Source organism: Mytilus californianus, unplaced genomic scaffold (assembly GCF_021869535.1).
Source record: "Mytilus californianus isolate M0D057914Y unplaced genomic scaffold, xbMytCali1.0.p SCAF_7, whole genome shotgun sequence".
NCBI lineage: Eukaryota > Metazoa > Mollusca > Bivalvia > Mytilida > Mytilidae > Mytilus > Mytilus californianus.
Window position 1 is genome coordinate 40,635,894 of NW_026262723.1, and position 17,040 is coordinate 40,652,933.

General features: G+C 32.3%; 1 long non-coding RNA gene across 1 annotated transcript; it reads left to right on the forward strand.

Annotated features, from left to right (window-relative positions):
* The first annotated feature begins 721 nt into the window (after positions 1-721).
* LOC127710296 (uncharacterized) lies at positions 722-11,137 on the forward strand. The gene is made up of 2 exons (XR_007986100.1): positions 722-1,464; positions 10,569-11,137. It is a non-coding gene; the product is annotated as an uncharacterized LOC127710296 (long non-coding RNA).
* The last annotated feature ends 5,903 nt before the right edge of the window (positions 11,138-17,040 follow it).

The following is a 17,040-nucleotide window of genomic DNA, read 5'->3' on the forward strand; positions in this document are numbered from 1 at the left end:
CCCCTTGAATATGCATGATTTGAAATGGGATTCATTGTTTATTCTTTAGGATAATTTAAAGATGCAACATCTTATATTTATAGCTATAAATTGAAAGTAGCAATGGTGAAAATTTGAAACTCAACACTAGGCCACTGTCATAGAGTTGTCACTTATAAGAATATATTTATTTTCTATCTGATGAGGTCACAATTATGTCATAATATGTACTGTTTTCATGAAAACATTGGAAAATACAGAATTTATGCAGTTTCCATCAAAAATTCCATTGTGGAAACACTGTGCACAGCCAAGAATTAACAAAATAATTTATGAGAAGCTTTAATATAACTTTTGACGTAATCTCATCAAAAATAAGGTTGTTTCTTGGGTTTGCACATTTTTTTCCAATCTAGAATACACTAGAAAATTGACTTACACAATGGAAAATCAAGACATTTTATAAAGTAAAATGATTTCGTCAAGGCTTGTTGCCATGGTAACTCATTAAATGTAAAATTTATATTTATTTACTGTACACCTTCTACCATTTATAAATTGTGCAGGGTTTTTGTACAATAGACAATACTTTATTACAAGTTATCTATTAAAATTATACACCTTCTTTTACCAGGTGTTACAAATTTGTCTTCAATAATTATCCAGTTTGATGTTTTACTCACAAAATTTATATTCTTCAACCTAACATTAAGCACTGTCCTCTGCCATAAAACTACCAAATTCATATAAAGGACATCTGATAAATTTAGATTATATATTTATTTTTTAACTTATACCAAATTGTATTGTCCACAAAATATATTTTAGTGTTTTAATATAAGCTTTGTGTCTATTATCTAGACTGTAGCATGTAGTTAAGTGATATAAAGCTTAACCAAAGACACAGTGATCGAGTGTGCTTATTTTATCTAATTATGTAAAAACATTCACAAAATACTGAGAACTTTCACAAATATACTAGCTGTGTACAAATTACTGTACAACATTACAATTTGTACACAACATATATACTAAAGCTGATTTTTGTCAGTCAACTTAAGGTAGCTACAATGTACCATTGGATTTATAGAGGGGGGGGGGCTAGGATTAAAAAAAAAAAGTCAGGATAAACTAATAAAAAAAGGGCATAACGGGGAATAGAGTGAAAAATAAAAAGGCAGGACAGAGATTTCAACTAAAAAGATGCAGGACAAAATTTTTCATCCTTAAGCCCCTCCCATAAAAATCAAATGGTAGCTCCCTTATGCATGCAGTTTCCTATATTTTTTTAATTATCACCATAATGATAGTTCTTATAATTAATTGAATTGAATTAAATCACTTTTTTTTTATTTATCAAAATAAAGGATCCTGTGTATATTTTTCTTTCCAGTCACTCACTTAGACATGACTAAAAGTTGATTGTGATAAAAGTATACATGTACATGTATAATGTAGCAGTATAGAATAGCTTATCAAAACACTGTAAGTATACATTCATTATAGGACCTACTAAGAAACGTGTACTTATTTATGAGTTATGAAAGGAGAAGGTTTACGAAGGGATAAAATTGTGCCATAAGTGAACCTTGTCCTTTCAATACATGAAAATGTTGTTGTATATTTGTATTCCATTTTACTATTTATTCCATGTAAGATTTTTTAAAAGAGCCAAGCAGACAAATGCATCAACAAATATGCATCTTATTTAATGAGCTGACTTATCTTTAATATTTTTAGAAAGAAAAAAAGGGGGCTTAGTGATTTTTGTCGAGCCTGCAACTTTTGTCGTAAAAGCGAGACACAGCGATCCTATAGTCTATTGTTGTGGTCTCAGCCAGCAGCAGCGTCCACAAATATTCAATCTGTGGTTAAAGTTTTTGAAATTTTGATAACTTTCTTAAACTATCCTGGATTTCTACCAAACTTGAACAGAAGCTTGTTTATGATTATAAGATTGTTTTACTTTTAAATGGACTTAGTTTTCTGTCAGTTAATTAATATATAACATTACATTCACTCTGTGGTTAAAGTTTTTAAATTTTAATAACTTTCTTTAAAACTATCCTTGATTTCTACCAAATTTAAACAGAAGCCTGTTTATGATCATAAGATAGTACCCAGAAGTAAATTTTTCCCCCATTTTTGTTGAGCCTGCGACTAACAGCAAAAGTAGGCATGACACTGGGTTCCATGGAACCCTTACAAATTTTTTATTTGTATGGCCCTGTATGTCATTCCACAACAAACCATTGCACATACTTATTTCTTTAAAAAATCAGAGATTTGGCTGATTTTTGTCGAGCCAGCGACTTTTGTCACAAAAGCAAGACATAGCGATCCTTTATTTAACATTTCGTCGGCAGCAGTGTTGTTGTCGGCGGCAACAGCCACAAATATTCACTCTGTGGTTAAAATTTTTGAAAATTTAATAACTTTCTTAAACTATCCTGGATGGACAGATTATTATTATTATTATTATTATTATTATAATATATTAGAGGTCTTTTAAAATTTAAAACAACTTTCTTAAACTATCCTGGATTTCTACCAAACTTGGACAGAAGCTTGTTTATGATAATAAGATAGTATCCAGAAGTAAATTTTGTAAAAAAAAAATCCTGTTTATCCATATTTTACATACCTGCCAACTTTTCAAAATGTCCATGGGGTTTTTACATGCAAGATGGCTCTTATAGTTCTACAAAACCTTCAAGGGGCCTTCAAATATATTTTAATGTTGTTTTTTGGCTTCTTCGAATTCATACTGTTACAAGCCTATAGCCATTGTAAAATTAATTGTTTTGATTAAAATTGTGGACAAAATTGCTCTTTCAAAATGTCAAAAAAAAAACAAACTTGGACAGAAGCTTCTTACAATCAAAAGATAGTATCTAGAGAAAAAAAAAGTTTTTCCCCATTTTTGTTTAGCCTGCAACTAACAGCAAAAGAAGGTGAGACACTGGGTTCTGGGGAATCCTTACGAATTTTTGGTAATTGAGTTACTCAAATGAGTTACAGATCAAGTTTACATTTTATTCTGTCCCCCCCCCCCCCCCCCCCCCTGATCTCTAGAAAATTCCTGAAAATAACAGCTATACAGATTTTTTTCTACACACCTTCAGATATTGAGCTGGCTTTTGATTTGTGAGTTAACCATCAGTGGCAGATCCAGGGGGAGGGGGTTGGAACCCCCCTTTTTTGGGACGATCAATGCATTTGAATGGGCACATATGGTTGGAAACCCCCCCCCCCTTTTTGAAAATGACTGGATCCGCCCCTGCACATGATATTTTTAAACATTATTATATATGCAACCATGCAAAATCATATTTTTTACTTATAACTCTATGCTGACTGAAAGTTCTTAAACCTGACATCATAAATGACATAATGCTAATAAAATAAATAACTTAATTTTTATCCATTGGAAAGTAAATACAAATATTCAAAGTTCATCTCAGACTGAGTAAAGTTCTTGTTTTTACTTTTGTTTTGTCTAAACTTGTCAAATAAAATTTTACCTAACATGAATAATTTTTTTTGGTAAACACAGTTAAAAAATGGAGCATATTTTAAATGCTGAGACCCTGCAAATAGGGTGGATATCCAAAAGAAGAAGATGAGTTACAGATCAAGTTAACATTTCTTTTTGCTCTGCTGATTTTTGTTTTTAATTACAGACTTAGATTTTGGAAACAGGGTTATTTCTTTCCTTCCCACACACCTAATGTGTATTTAACTTAAGATGTAAACATCAATTTTTCTTGTGGTCAATGGTGACTGATTAACTTGGTTACAGATAAGAGATCCTCATCCAGCTTTCAAACTAGTAGGGGGTCTGATAAGAAGTTGTAATATGTTGAATGGATTAATTAACATAAATAAAGTGGTGCAATCTGATATCATTATTTTTGGATGAAAACAGGTGTTTGTCCTATATAACAATGAGAACTGCATTCATTTCCCACACACATTTTGGTTACATAATTTTTATATATTGAGAGAAATGCTTTATCCTTCAAGTTGATATAACCATGGAAGTAATATTGAACAATATTACTTCCATGATATAACATTTAACCATAGAAGCTCATGTGCAATTTAAAAAAAAATCTGTTTTATAAAGTAAATAATGTAAATTTAGTATTCTCCAAACCTATCTTCAACCTCTACCCTGACTTTTTTTTATATGACTACAAATCATTTGCATTCATATAATTCATATAATGGCTTGGCATCTTCACCGTCATGCATCCAATGACATTTCATTTCTAGACAATAACGAGTATAGAAGAAGTACAAGATTTGTTTTCCAATTATGGAGCCCAAAGGGCATAAACATTACAACATATATAATTTACATGTACACATTCACGGATCTACAATCTGTCGATACCTGTATCTTGGCATTGCACAAGGTCATGTTTTTCTCTGACTGTTTATGACGTCTTTACACTAAATCCATTGGATGTTGGATGTGTACTGATTGATAATTTAGTCTTAGTTGCATGATTTTTAGCTCACCTGGCCCGAAGGGCCAAGTGAGCTTTTCTCATCACTTGGCGTCCGTCGTCTGTCGGCGTCGTCTCCGTCATCGTTAGCTTTTTACAAAAATCTTCTCCTCTGAAACCACTGGGCCAAATTTAACCAAACTTGGCCACAATCATCATTAGGGTATCTAGTTTAAAAAATGTGTCCGATGACCCCGCCAACCAACCAAGATGGCCGCCATGGCTAAAAAAAGAACATAGGGGTAAAATGTAGATTTTGGCTTATATCTCTGAAACCAAAGAATTTAGAGTAAATCTGACATAGGGTAAAACTGATTATCAGGTCAAGATCTATCTGCCCCGAAAATTTTCAGACAAATCTGACAACCTGTTGTTGGGTTGCTGCCCCTGAATTGGTAAATTTAAGGAAATTTTGCAGTTTTTGGTTATTATCTTGAATATTATCATAGATAGAGATAAACTGTAAACAGCAATAATGTTCAGCAAAGTAAGATCTACAAATAAGTTGTCATGAGCAAAATTGTCAGTAATCAGACCCCTTTAGGAGTTATTGCCCTTAATAGTTAATTTTTAACAATTTTTCGTAAATTTTTGTAATCTTTTACAAAAATCTTCATTTTCTGAAACTACTGAGACAAATTTAACCATACTTGGCCGTAATCATTATAAGGGTATCTAGTTTAAAAAATTTGTCCGATGACCCAGCCAACCAACCATCATGGCTGACTTGGTTAAAAATAGAACATAGGGGTAAAATGCAGTTTTTGGTTTATATCTCTGAAACTAAAGCATTTAGAGCAAATCTGACAGGTGGCAAAAATGTTCATCAGACTTAGAATTATCTGCCCTGAAATTTTCGGACGAATCCGACAACCCGTTGTTGGGTTGCTGCCCCTGAGTTAGTAATTTTACAAAAATTTTGCAGTTTTTTGTTATTATCTTAGATATCATTATAATATCTAATATCTAATACTATTAATTATGATTTTAACCTTATTTTACATGATTTCCAAAGCATCAGTAAATACAGGTGAGCGACACAGGCTCTTGAGAGCCTCTAGTTTTATTAGTTGTTAGCAGGGGCGGGTCCAGGTAAGGGCGTAATGGGCGTACCCTTTTCAAAAAAAAAAAAAAAAAAAAAAAAAAAAAAAAACTCGTTATCTGCTTATATTGTATTGAATATGGCAATTTATCATATTCATTAATTAAACACATACTCTGATTTCTTTTTATACTGATTCCCCCATCCGATGGGGGACTTGGACACCTTTTTTAAACAACCAAAGCGGTAAGTAAATCTATACATGAAATGGTTGTTTTGTGTGACACTTCCCCAACGGTCATTCTACATCTACCCGGGGGATACTCGCTATATATATGATACCGGGTATGTTCCGACAAACGGGGTTGCACTTTCAGCTAAATTGTCTGAAATGGGGTTATGTTTTTTTCGCCTTGCATTGGAAGGGGTCAGATTTGACTATCTAGAACAGGGTATTATAAATACAATGTTACACTATTGTTTCAGATAAGGGTGAATGTTTGGTACCATTAAAACGTTTAAACCCGCTGCAACTGTTTGTACCTGTCCTAAGTCAGGAATCTGATGTTCAGTAGTTGTCGTTTGTTGATGTGGTTCATAAGTGTTTCTCGTTTCTTATATAGATTAGACCGTTGGTTTTCCCGTTTGAATGGTTTTACACTAGTAATTTTTGGGGCCCTTTTATAGCTTGCTGTTCGGTGTTAGCCAAGGCTCCGTGTTGAAGACCGTACTTTGACCTATAATGGTTTACTTTTATACATTGTGACTTGGATGGAGAGTTGTCTCATTGGCACTCATACCACATCTTTTTATATCTACTAAATTGAAAACAACGTTCAAACCTATGATTGCGTTGGATGAAAATCGCAATTTTTATACGTGTGCATGCAAAACAAATTTCTTGGTAAAGGGGTCTAAATACAGCACAAACAACATTTTCCAAAAGACCAAAACAGTGAAAAGGTATATTTTAACAAAACGGGTATGGCTATATATATATATATCAAAAGTTCAGAAAAAGCTATCGTTAAAGATTTATTTTTCATTTTTCATGCCCATTTCATATAACCTTTTAACTGAATTTACAACTTCTTCCAAAGATTTGATATCCACATGTTAATCAATACATAATTTGAATGATCCGAAGGCAGACTATTTTCACCAATTTGTCTATCATGGAGTCTGTTATAATACTTCATAATATGATGCTGAATTGTTGAAATCCAGGAGCTTCTGACCTTCCCCATGGACCCTATACCAGGGCAACCGGAATTACGCCTCCCGTTCATAAAATCCTGGCCTAGGACCATTGAAATGTAAAGTAATGCCCTATACCCTAGAATTTGGAATTTCTTGTTATTGGTCTACTGCTGTTAAGATCCATCCAATCATTTTAATATACCATAGACAATTAATGGAGAGAATTCGGCATAAAAAATATCAAACCCTGACACTTTAACTATAAAATATACATGCTCCAAGTCAGGAACCGTTACATTAGTGCATTTCACAATTATTTTATGTTTTTTGGCCAAAAAAAGGTTCAAAATAATTTTCACCTCGCTCCGCTCGGCAATGGATTGTATTCTACACCCCCTCTTTCAAATATCCTGGAAACGCCCCTGGTTAGTGGCTTTGAACTAGCTTTCAAGTACCCGGCCACGTCCACTCTGTGTTTTTGTAAGATGTATTTCTATTTGTATCCATCTGATGAGTTAAGCCTTTTTCAACTCAATTTTATAGTTCGTTCTTATGTTGTACTGTTACACCACTGTCCCAGGTTAGGGGAGGGTTGGGATCCCGCTAACATTCTGTATGTATGTGCCTGTCCCAAGTCAGGAGCCTGTAATTAAGTGGTTTTCGTTTGTTGATGTGTTACATATTTGTTTTTATGCCCCACCTAAGATAGTAGAGGGGCATTATGTTTTCTGGTTTGTGTGTCCTTTCGTTTGTCCATCCGTCCGTTGGTTGTACCGTTCGTTTGTCCATCCGTCTGTCCTGCTCCAGGTTAAATCTTTTGGTCAAGGTAGTTTTTAATGAAGTTGAAGTCCAATCAACTTGAAACTTAGTTCACATGTTCCCTATGATATAATCTTTCTAATTTTAATGCCAAATTAGAGTTTTGACCCCAGTTTCTTGGTCCACTGAACATAGAAAATGATAGTGCGAGTGGGGCATCCGTGTACTATGGACACATTCTTGTTTTGTTCATTTTTTTGTTCATAAATTAGGCCGTTAGTTTTCTTGTTTGAATTGTTTTACATTTGTCATATCGGGACCTTTTATAGCTGACGGTATGGGCTTTGCTCATTGTTGAAGGCCATACTGTGACATATAGTTGTTAATTTCTGTGTCATTTGGTCTCTTGTGAAGAGTTGTCTCATTGGCAATCATACCACATCTTCTTTTTTATATTCACTAAAACAACCCAGCCTTTTGAGACTTTTACCAATTTTTTGGACAATAACTTGTGTATTAGTGTTTGGAAATCTTAAATTGAAAATGAAAACAAATCTTTTAATTAGTTTCAATGGGGAATAATTTAAACTAAGTTTGATTTAAAAAAAAAAGAAGATTTTCTTTGATATGCTGAATCTAAAAATGCATTTAGATTTTTTTATTTTTGTCCCATATTTTAAGTTGGTCAAAATTTGGGTCAAAATTTTTTAAGAAAAAAAAATGAATGTATTTGGTAATTTGATATGCTGAATCTAACTGTGTATTTAGATTTTGGGCCTGTTTAATCGAGTTGGTTCACATTAAGATTTCAAGAGGTTCAATATTAAATTTTGTTTGATTTCATCAAAAATTTGAAATGCTGATCAGAATATTAATCCAAGCATGTATTTAGATTTTGGATATTGGACCATAATAGGTAAATGCCAAATTTCAAAATTTTAACTTCTTTTATTCATTTTGTGTCATATTTTATCACAATCAATGTCCAAATTTAGAGCTGTAGCCTGTATCAAGCTTGAATGTTGTGTCCATACTGTCCCCAACTGGATTCAACCTCTGCTGTTGTATCTAGCTGACCCTGCAGAGCATTTTATTTTTTATTTTGCAGGTTAATACAGCCATTCTAATTAAGATGGCAACCCGTCACCAGCCACTCGACTTTTGAGTAGGAGGGGGGAGTTTTTTTTCTGGATTAACGATTTTTTAATTTTGTTTAGTGGTAGCAACCTTTTTTATACTTACTAGAAACCAATTGTTTTTTTTTATTTATTTCAAACCCAAATTTGCAACAACAACCTCAATAACAACTACATTATCAAAGAATACCAACCGAAAAGTATTTATTGACATTTATGTTAAATTCTCCTCAAACAAAAGGTGAATATGATTAAAGGTTACTAAATTCCTTAGTTTAATTAAAAATAAATACAAATTGTAGTTTATTTGCATGGTTAATTATATTGTATAACCATTATCAAAGAATACCAACCGAAAAGTAATTAATGACATAATTTGTTGACCTTTATACACAGGAAGCTCTGTTTCAAGACTTTAAAAGATGTCAGATTGCAACAAAATTATTTGTTCTTAATCAATCCATTCAATAAATTCCAACCTTATTTTAACTGCTTCTGAGACTTTTATTTGTTGTCATGATTATAAATCCATTGACCAGTGCACAGGAGTTAGAAATAACATGAATAAGATGAATATTTGTTGATTTAGGTAACAGACAAATAAAATGCATGTTCATTGGGTCTCATGAATCTTTACTTTGCAGATCAGCAGATATGTTTATGCATAAATGAAAAATTAATAAAGCAATATTTATCTATCATGAGTTTTAACTGATTACTATAAATGAGATCAGAGTTAAATACAGTATTTATGGAGAATACATCCTTTTGTTTAAATATTTAAAAAATTAGCCTTGGAAGATGATACCTATTATTTTAGAAATAGCCTATTTTTATACGACCACAAACAAATTTTTTGGTCGTATATTGCTAGTTAGTAATATTGTTAGTTTAAGTGTAAGGATCTCTCTGAAATTTAACCAAAAGGTTCAATACTAGTACCAGAAAAGGAAGGTTGGGAATGTAAATGGGGGTTATGGTTCCGACTGTTTAGGAATAAGGGGACAAAGAGGGGCCCAAAACAAGCATTTTTCTATTTTCAGGACAATGAATTGTGTAGTATAAGTATTTTGATTGCTCTAAAATTGTACCACAAGGTCCAATACCACAAGTAGAAGGTTAGAATTCATTTTGGGGGTAATTGCCCCAAAAAAATTTTCCTCAAGATTTAAGAAATTAAAAAGAAAATTTCTTCTTATATTATTTCAAAGAAAAATTGGGCGTCACTATTTATTTTGCTAATTCGTTGTACATATAGTCTGAAAACAGATTTACTAAGTATTACGCAACAGCACAGCGTATTGCACAAATGCAAAAGAAATCTTCAATTGAATATAAATTCAAATCATATGTAACCTGCAATTTCAAGTTCTTTGACTACATTTATTCAGAAATCTATAATGTGTCAAATATTTATTTTACAATCCAAATTCAGACCTGTATCAATATTCAGTGTCCATTTTTGCCCTAACTGTTCAGGATTGGACCTCTGCGGTCATATCCAGCTGCACTCAGTGAAGCAGTTTATTCTCCTTATGTCTATGATAATTAAACTAGAATAATAATAATGTTGAATTTCAAAAGATTCCATATATATATGAAAAGGTAGAAAGGAATAATTTGTTAAGGGGCATTTGTTATAGGTTAAATGAAAATGTTTTATTTAGCTATACACTCTGCTATAGATTTATTTTTTATATGACAGGAACCTTACAGCCATTGTGCATTACACTTACAGCTTTCAAACATGAATGTATTAAAGCATAAAACAAGAATTTACTATTTCTTTAAATTTCATATTCTACCTCCAAAACGTACATGAGAAAAAAATCATGAAGACAAATAATGAAATAATTGCATTTTTTTTCTTTGTAACTGACCTTTAATATTAGCCAAAATATAATGTATGCTTTATTAAATTAAATTTTATCTGTTTAGGATCAATGTCTAAAAGAGGAGCAGAACCCACTACTTCAAGTGCGCATATCGCCTTCAAACAAAAAAGAGGAAAAAAAGAATGCCCAGGCTGCAATCAGTGGTTTGGAAATAGGCACTTCGAAAATCATAAAACCAAATATTTTAGGCATGGAAATTGGAGATGTAAAACTAGTGATCCTCAAGAATGTGAGGTTGAGGAGGATGTAGTTTTATCTACAAATTCAAGTACTGCAGAAATACATAAATCACCCTTGGTGTCAGTGATCAGAAAAAAAATACATCAAAAGTTGAATTCTGGTTTGAATCCTGGAGATGAACAATCTGAAGATGAAGATGAAGAATTTTGGCACAATCTAACATTAGCTGACATTGATGCAGACTTCAATGGGCAGGATGAATCAGCTAATGACACTCATTATTTAAATAATTTTTCACATGATGCTATAAATGATGACAATTTGAAAAAAACAACTTTTTATTTATTTGTTTGTCTGTGCATTTTTATCTGTACTTGGCAATCTTCTCATGTTATTCCTGATATTGCAGTCCAAAATTTGTTATTGTTTTTATCTGATTTTTTTAATGCTCTATCAGCAGAAGTTATTGCCCTTGCTGGACTTGCGTCAGCTTTTCCAGCTACAACTTATAAGTTGTACAAATATGTTGGATTTCAAAAAGATAATTTTACAAAATTTGTTGTTTGTAAAAAATGTTATAAATTATACAAGTATGAAGATTGTATTATAATAGTAGAGGGTCAACAACAATAAAAAAAATGCAATAATGTAATTTTTCCAAATCATACACAGGTTGGTAGAAGAAGGCCGTGTGGTGAACCTCTTCTTAAAGTTGTTCAATTACAAGGAACAAAAAAGTTGTACCCATTTAAAACTTATTGTTACAAATCAATTGCTTTGACCTTGTCTAGTTTTGTACAAAGACCAGATTTTGAAGAGAAATGTGAGATTTGGCGATCAAGAAGACAGGAACCTGGATTTTTGGCTGATGTATTTGATGGAAATATATGGAGGGAGTTTCAGAGTGCAGAGAAAAACAATTTCTTGAAAAACAAACAAAATTATGGAATAATGTTGAATTTAGACTGGTTCCAACCATATGAACATGTCCAGTACTCAGTTGGAGTAATGTATGCAGTTATTTTGAATTTACCACGAGAGGAGCGAGAGGAGCGTTTTAAAATTAGAAATGTTATACTGCTTGGAATTATACCTGACATGAAGAAAGAGCCAAGCGTGCAAACTTTTATTGGTCCATTGATAGATGAGCTAAAAATTGGGTGGAACAAAGGGTTTTTGTTAACATCATACCAGGAAAAAAACAAGGAAACCATATTCAAAATTGCTTTGATGTGTGTAGGCTGTGACATTCCAGCAACAAGAAAACTGTGTGGGTTTTTAGGCCTTGGTGCCACACTTGGGTGTTCCAAATGTTACAAAACTTTTCCAGGTGATGTAGGGCATAAATGTTATGGTGGGTTTGATGTTAATGAATGGCCAAGCAGAAATTTACTAGAGCATAGACATAACATGAATGTAGTAAAGAGTGCTAGAACCCAAACTGAGAGAGACCGGCTTGAGAGTCAGTTTGGGATAAGGTATTCACCGATCTGGGAATTAGATTATTTTGATCCAATAAGGATGTCAATAGTGGATCCAATGCATAATTTATATCAGGGAACTGCCAAAAAAATTATTAAAATTTGGCTTCAACTTAAAATTTTGTTACCAGAACAGCTTGAAGAAATACAGGAAAGGGTTGACTCAGTTAATGCAGCTAGCAATATTGGATCAATACCAAGAAAAATAGCTTCATCGTTTGGTGGGTTCACAGCTGATCAATGGAAAAATTGGACAAACATTTTTTCGATTTTTGCACTAATTGACATTTTGCCCTCAGATGATCTTGATGTTTGGAGAGAATTTGTTCTTGCTAGTCATATCATTACATCAAAATTTATTACAGAACCAGACATAAGACGGTTCGAAAAACATATATTGAAATTTTGTAGATCATTTGAGCAACTGTATGGTACTGTTAAAGTTACACCTAATATGCATCTTCACTGTCATTTAGCAAGCTGTGTGAGGGATTTTGGACCAGTGTATTCCTTTTGGTTATTTAGTTTTGAAAGGTACAATGGACACCTTGGCTCCCTTCCAAACAACAGCCGTGCAATAGAGTTACAGATAATGCGGCGCTTTACAAGAGATGCATATGTAAATTCCATTGTATTACCAGAGAATTTTCAAGAATTATTTAGAAAAAATTTCTTGGAACTGAACAGGTGCACTGAAATAGGACTTGAAGTAACCGATCAAGAAATTCGTAATCTTTTATATTTGTCAAGGAGAAGTGCTCCGATACCAAACCAAGACTGGTCACATATTTCAGCTTATAAGTTTTCAAAGGTTTCCACTCATTGCCTTACTGCAGAAGAATACAGAGTTCTTAAACACACTTATAAGACTATCTATCCCGATTTAGCTCACATGGTATTACCAGAATCCTGTCGAAAATGTAGCTTTGTCACACTTAGAAATGAAGTTTATGGTTCTTGGGAGTCTAGACATAAACGTTCATCATTTGTCATGGCATATTGGAATGCAGGAGATGGAAAAATTGTGGAAGATGTTGGTACAGGGGATCTGCTCCCTGGTATTGTTCAAACTTATTACCTTCACAACCTCATCGTAGAGAATGAAAGTAAAGTTCACTTGTTTGCAAAGGTCAACTGGTTAGCACCACTTCCTGATCGCTATAGATACCATTGTGGAAAGCCAGTAGAAGTTTGGTCAAGAGATATATATGAGGTTTTTGGACCTTCAGCTTTCATACCTGTTCAAAAGATATATTGTAAATATGTTCGAGCAGATGGAAAACTGTCTGAAAAACTTGTGTCGTACATATGCCCTCTAAACAGTGGAATGAATATATGATGTATACATTTTGGACTGAACTGGAAAAGTTTGTTATTGATTTAGTATGGTGCAATTAACATTTCTTAAATGAAGTATGCACATGTTCTCTGAGCAACAATATAAGTATCTGTTCTTCCAAGATTTTATATGGGCGATAAACTTTCGCTACATTAATATTATATATAAAACTACCTGTTTTATATGGCTTGGCTTGCCTTCAAATTTGTTTTAAGGACATTTTGTCCCAGATAAGAGTTGTCTCATTGACATTCATGCTGCATCTTTTTTTATAACTACCTGTAACATCTATGTTATATAACCACCTGCATTTTTATCTTGTTTTTATATTTGTCTCTAATCAAACTTATTCGTTCAGTGTATGTTTACTTATTTTTGTTTAAATCATGTCTATTTGATGAGTAAAGCCTTCTTCGATTATTTTTTCAAGTGTGTCTTATCATGTTGTAACGTTACACAACTGTCTCAGGTTAGGTTGAAGGTTGGCGCGCCTATTAAAATGATTAAACCTGCTTCATTTTATATGCAGGTGCCTGTTGTTCAATGGTTGTCATAGTTCTTTCTTTTGGTATGATTGTTTAAGTACATGTAAGTAAGGTTTCCATTGCCTGCTTTATTACTCATGATCATATGTTTTTTCTTCTTTTCACTATATATGATTTTAAGTGGCTTTTTATTATTTTCATATGGTCGTGATTTATTATTTGATATGCTAAAAAAAGCCAAAATATGATTATAAATGCTTTGTTCATCTGTCTTGCCTGTATGTCCCAAATCAAGAGTTTTATGGATAATGGATAGCTAGTAACTTGAATTTTCCTTGCTCAATTCAAATGAAACTCAACAAATAAGAAAAAAAGAGTCTAATAATTTTAGGGTCCAGATAAAGGGAACTGTAAATAAATATACAACATTTTTTTAAATGATTTCTTGCTGTTAACTGTTTCCTTGAGCTACTCATGCTTGATTGGAATGTCAATGAAACTTATATCAATGGAAGATGTATGGATTAATACGCCTATTGATTGTAGTGGAAATTACTTTTGGTTTCAGTAAATTATCTAAGAATGAGTTGTGGGAAATTCATTCAGAGAAAAAAATGGCAATAATATAACATGTTTATTTATCCTTGCAAGCATTGTAGTATTTGTATGCCCCACCTACAATATAAGAGGGGTATATGATTTCTGATCTGTCTGTCTCTCCGTCCTAGGTCAGGTAAAAGATTTTGGTGAAGTAAGGTAATGAAGAAATGGTAGTCACATCAACTTGAAACTTAGTACACATGTCTTGATGATGAGGTTTTGCTTAATTCTATGCTAAAACAAAGGTTTTTAATCAGATTGTATGGTTCACTGAACAATGAAATGTGATTACATTTTATGGGTAAAGTTTTTACTCCATGTACTGTTATGATGAAGTTGAAGTCACATCAACAGTTCATATTGATGTGATTTTTTTTTATATTTGGGATGAATATTTCTCTTGTATAAAGTTAATTTTCTTTATTTTCTTAAGTCTATTTTATTTGTGTTGCATATATTTTCTACATATGAGAACCATGTAAATCACAAATTATGCTGAGCCATTTAGATTTGCTATTGAGTAAAAAATTCCATTGAAGTAAACAATATTTGAATTCATTATTATTATTACTGTTGCATATTAAAACTGTGGTTAATTATGTAAACCTGTGTTTGTCTTATATTTTGAAAGGACTTATATTCTACAAAGAAATTATAAAGCTAGACGACCTAGTGCCTATAATTAATCATTGATCATGACACTTGCTCGTGTATAGGCTTTTCAAAATACTTGACTTAATAATTTACTATTTATTCTAGGATTTCATTGAATTCGCTAATTTCACTGCAGCAAATAAGTCAGTAAGGATAGAGAGGCAACATATATATAAGATACTTTTATTTTTGAATCACACTGTTTATTATGAGGTAGGTTTTTGAATAAGTGAAAATCAGTTTATCAAGTACCTTATAATTAGTCACCAGGGAAGTAGTTACTGTAACTATACAAAAAAGAGAAGGAATTCGTGCAGATATAAAAATTGCCTCCCCCTATAAAACAAAAACAAAAACTGATCAGTAATTTGTAACCTGAATTGTTAACATCCACTTCATTTGAACTTTGCACCTCTTATCCAAAAAAATACTCCAAAAATGACAATGTAAAACTATCTCCCAAAAGTGGAATAATTAATAAATTAAAATCAAAACCCTGACCACTTGCACACCTTCGATATACAATGTATGTATAAACAGCCAGTAAAAAGTGAATACTTCCTAGCACAGACAGACGGAAAGACGGACGGCTGGACAGAGGTAAAACAATATGCCTCCAACTTTCATTTGCTGGGGCATAAAAACAAAAACCTTTTTTCTTAAGTTGCCATTTTGGTCATGATGAAAATTCTGTTCCTGTTCATAAAGTTCCATAAAGTTATTGATATTTGGAAACTTTAACCCAAGACGTAATCTAAATGTTAACTTTAAAAAATCCTTTTATCAGTAAAGTTAGGAAAATTGATACTAATATTTCAAATTTTACTCGTGTTCTTAGAAGAACCTAATTTATAATATCATTCAATGATGCTTCGACAAAGTTATAGATGTCTAAGAAAAACTAAAACATCAGACTGTATCTTAACGAAGTTATCATAGATACCAGGCTTCTTATTTTGAATGTATTTAGACATCAAGTTTACAAAAGACTCATCAGTGACGCTCGAATCAAAAAAGTTGTAAGGCCAAATTAAGTACGAAGTTGATTAGTATTGGGACCCAAAATTCCGAAAGGTTTTGCAAAATACAGCTAAGGTAATCTATTCACGTAATTAGAAATCCTTAGTGTTAGAAAAATTCAAAGTTTTGTAAACAGTTAATGTATGATAACATTAGTGAACCAAAAGAAACTTATAACAGTAAAATATTAGAAATGGGAAAAAACATAATTCTCTGGATGCTGTCAATGTATATAAGATATGTCTGTCAATTAAATTAGTTCTGTGAAGGTTTAACAAAAATGTTGACGTTCAAAAAAAAAAATTAACCGAAGGATGTATCTAAATTTTGATGACACGACTAGAGAAGGATTAGTTTAGTTTCAAAACAAAATTTTATTTTTCAAAAGTGCACAAATTACAATTATACAATAGAAATAGAGGGATTTGGAAACAAGAAGACTTTATATAAATATGTTCCCCATAGAAGGATTGCTATGTCTAGATTTGGTGACTTTAGTTGCAGGCTAGACGTATAGCAAATTGTAAAACTGGAAATATTGAAAATGTCAATTATCATGAAAGACATATTTGTAATGAATTTTGAGCTACTTTTTAAATTTTTAAAACTTGTTTTGGATTTTGGACAACATAATTTAGAGAAAAGATTTTCAAAGTGTGTAAGTGGTACGAGAACATTAAATGCGATACTTTCTCAAGTTAATTCCATGTATACAAAAGATTATTTTACAAAATCAATCATTTCTTATTCATATTT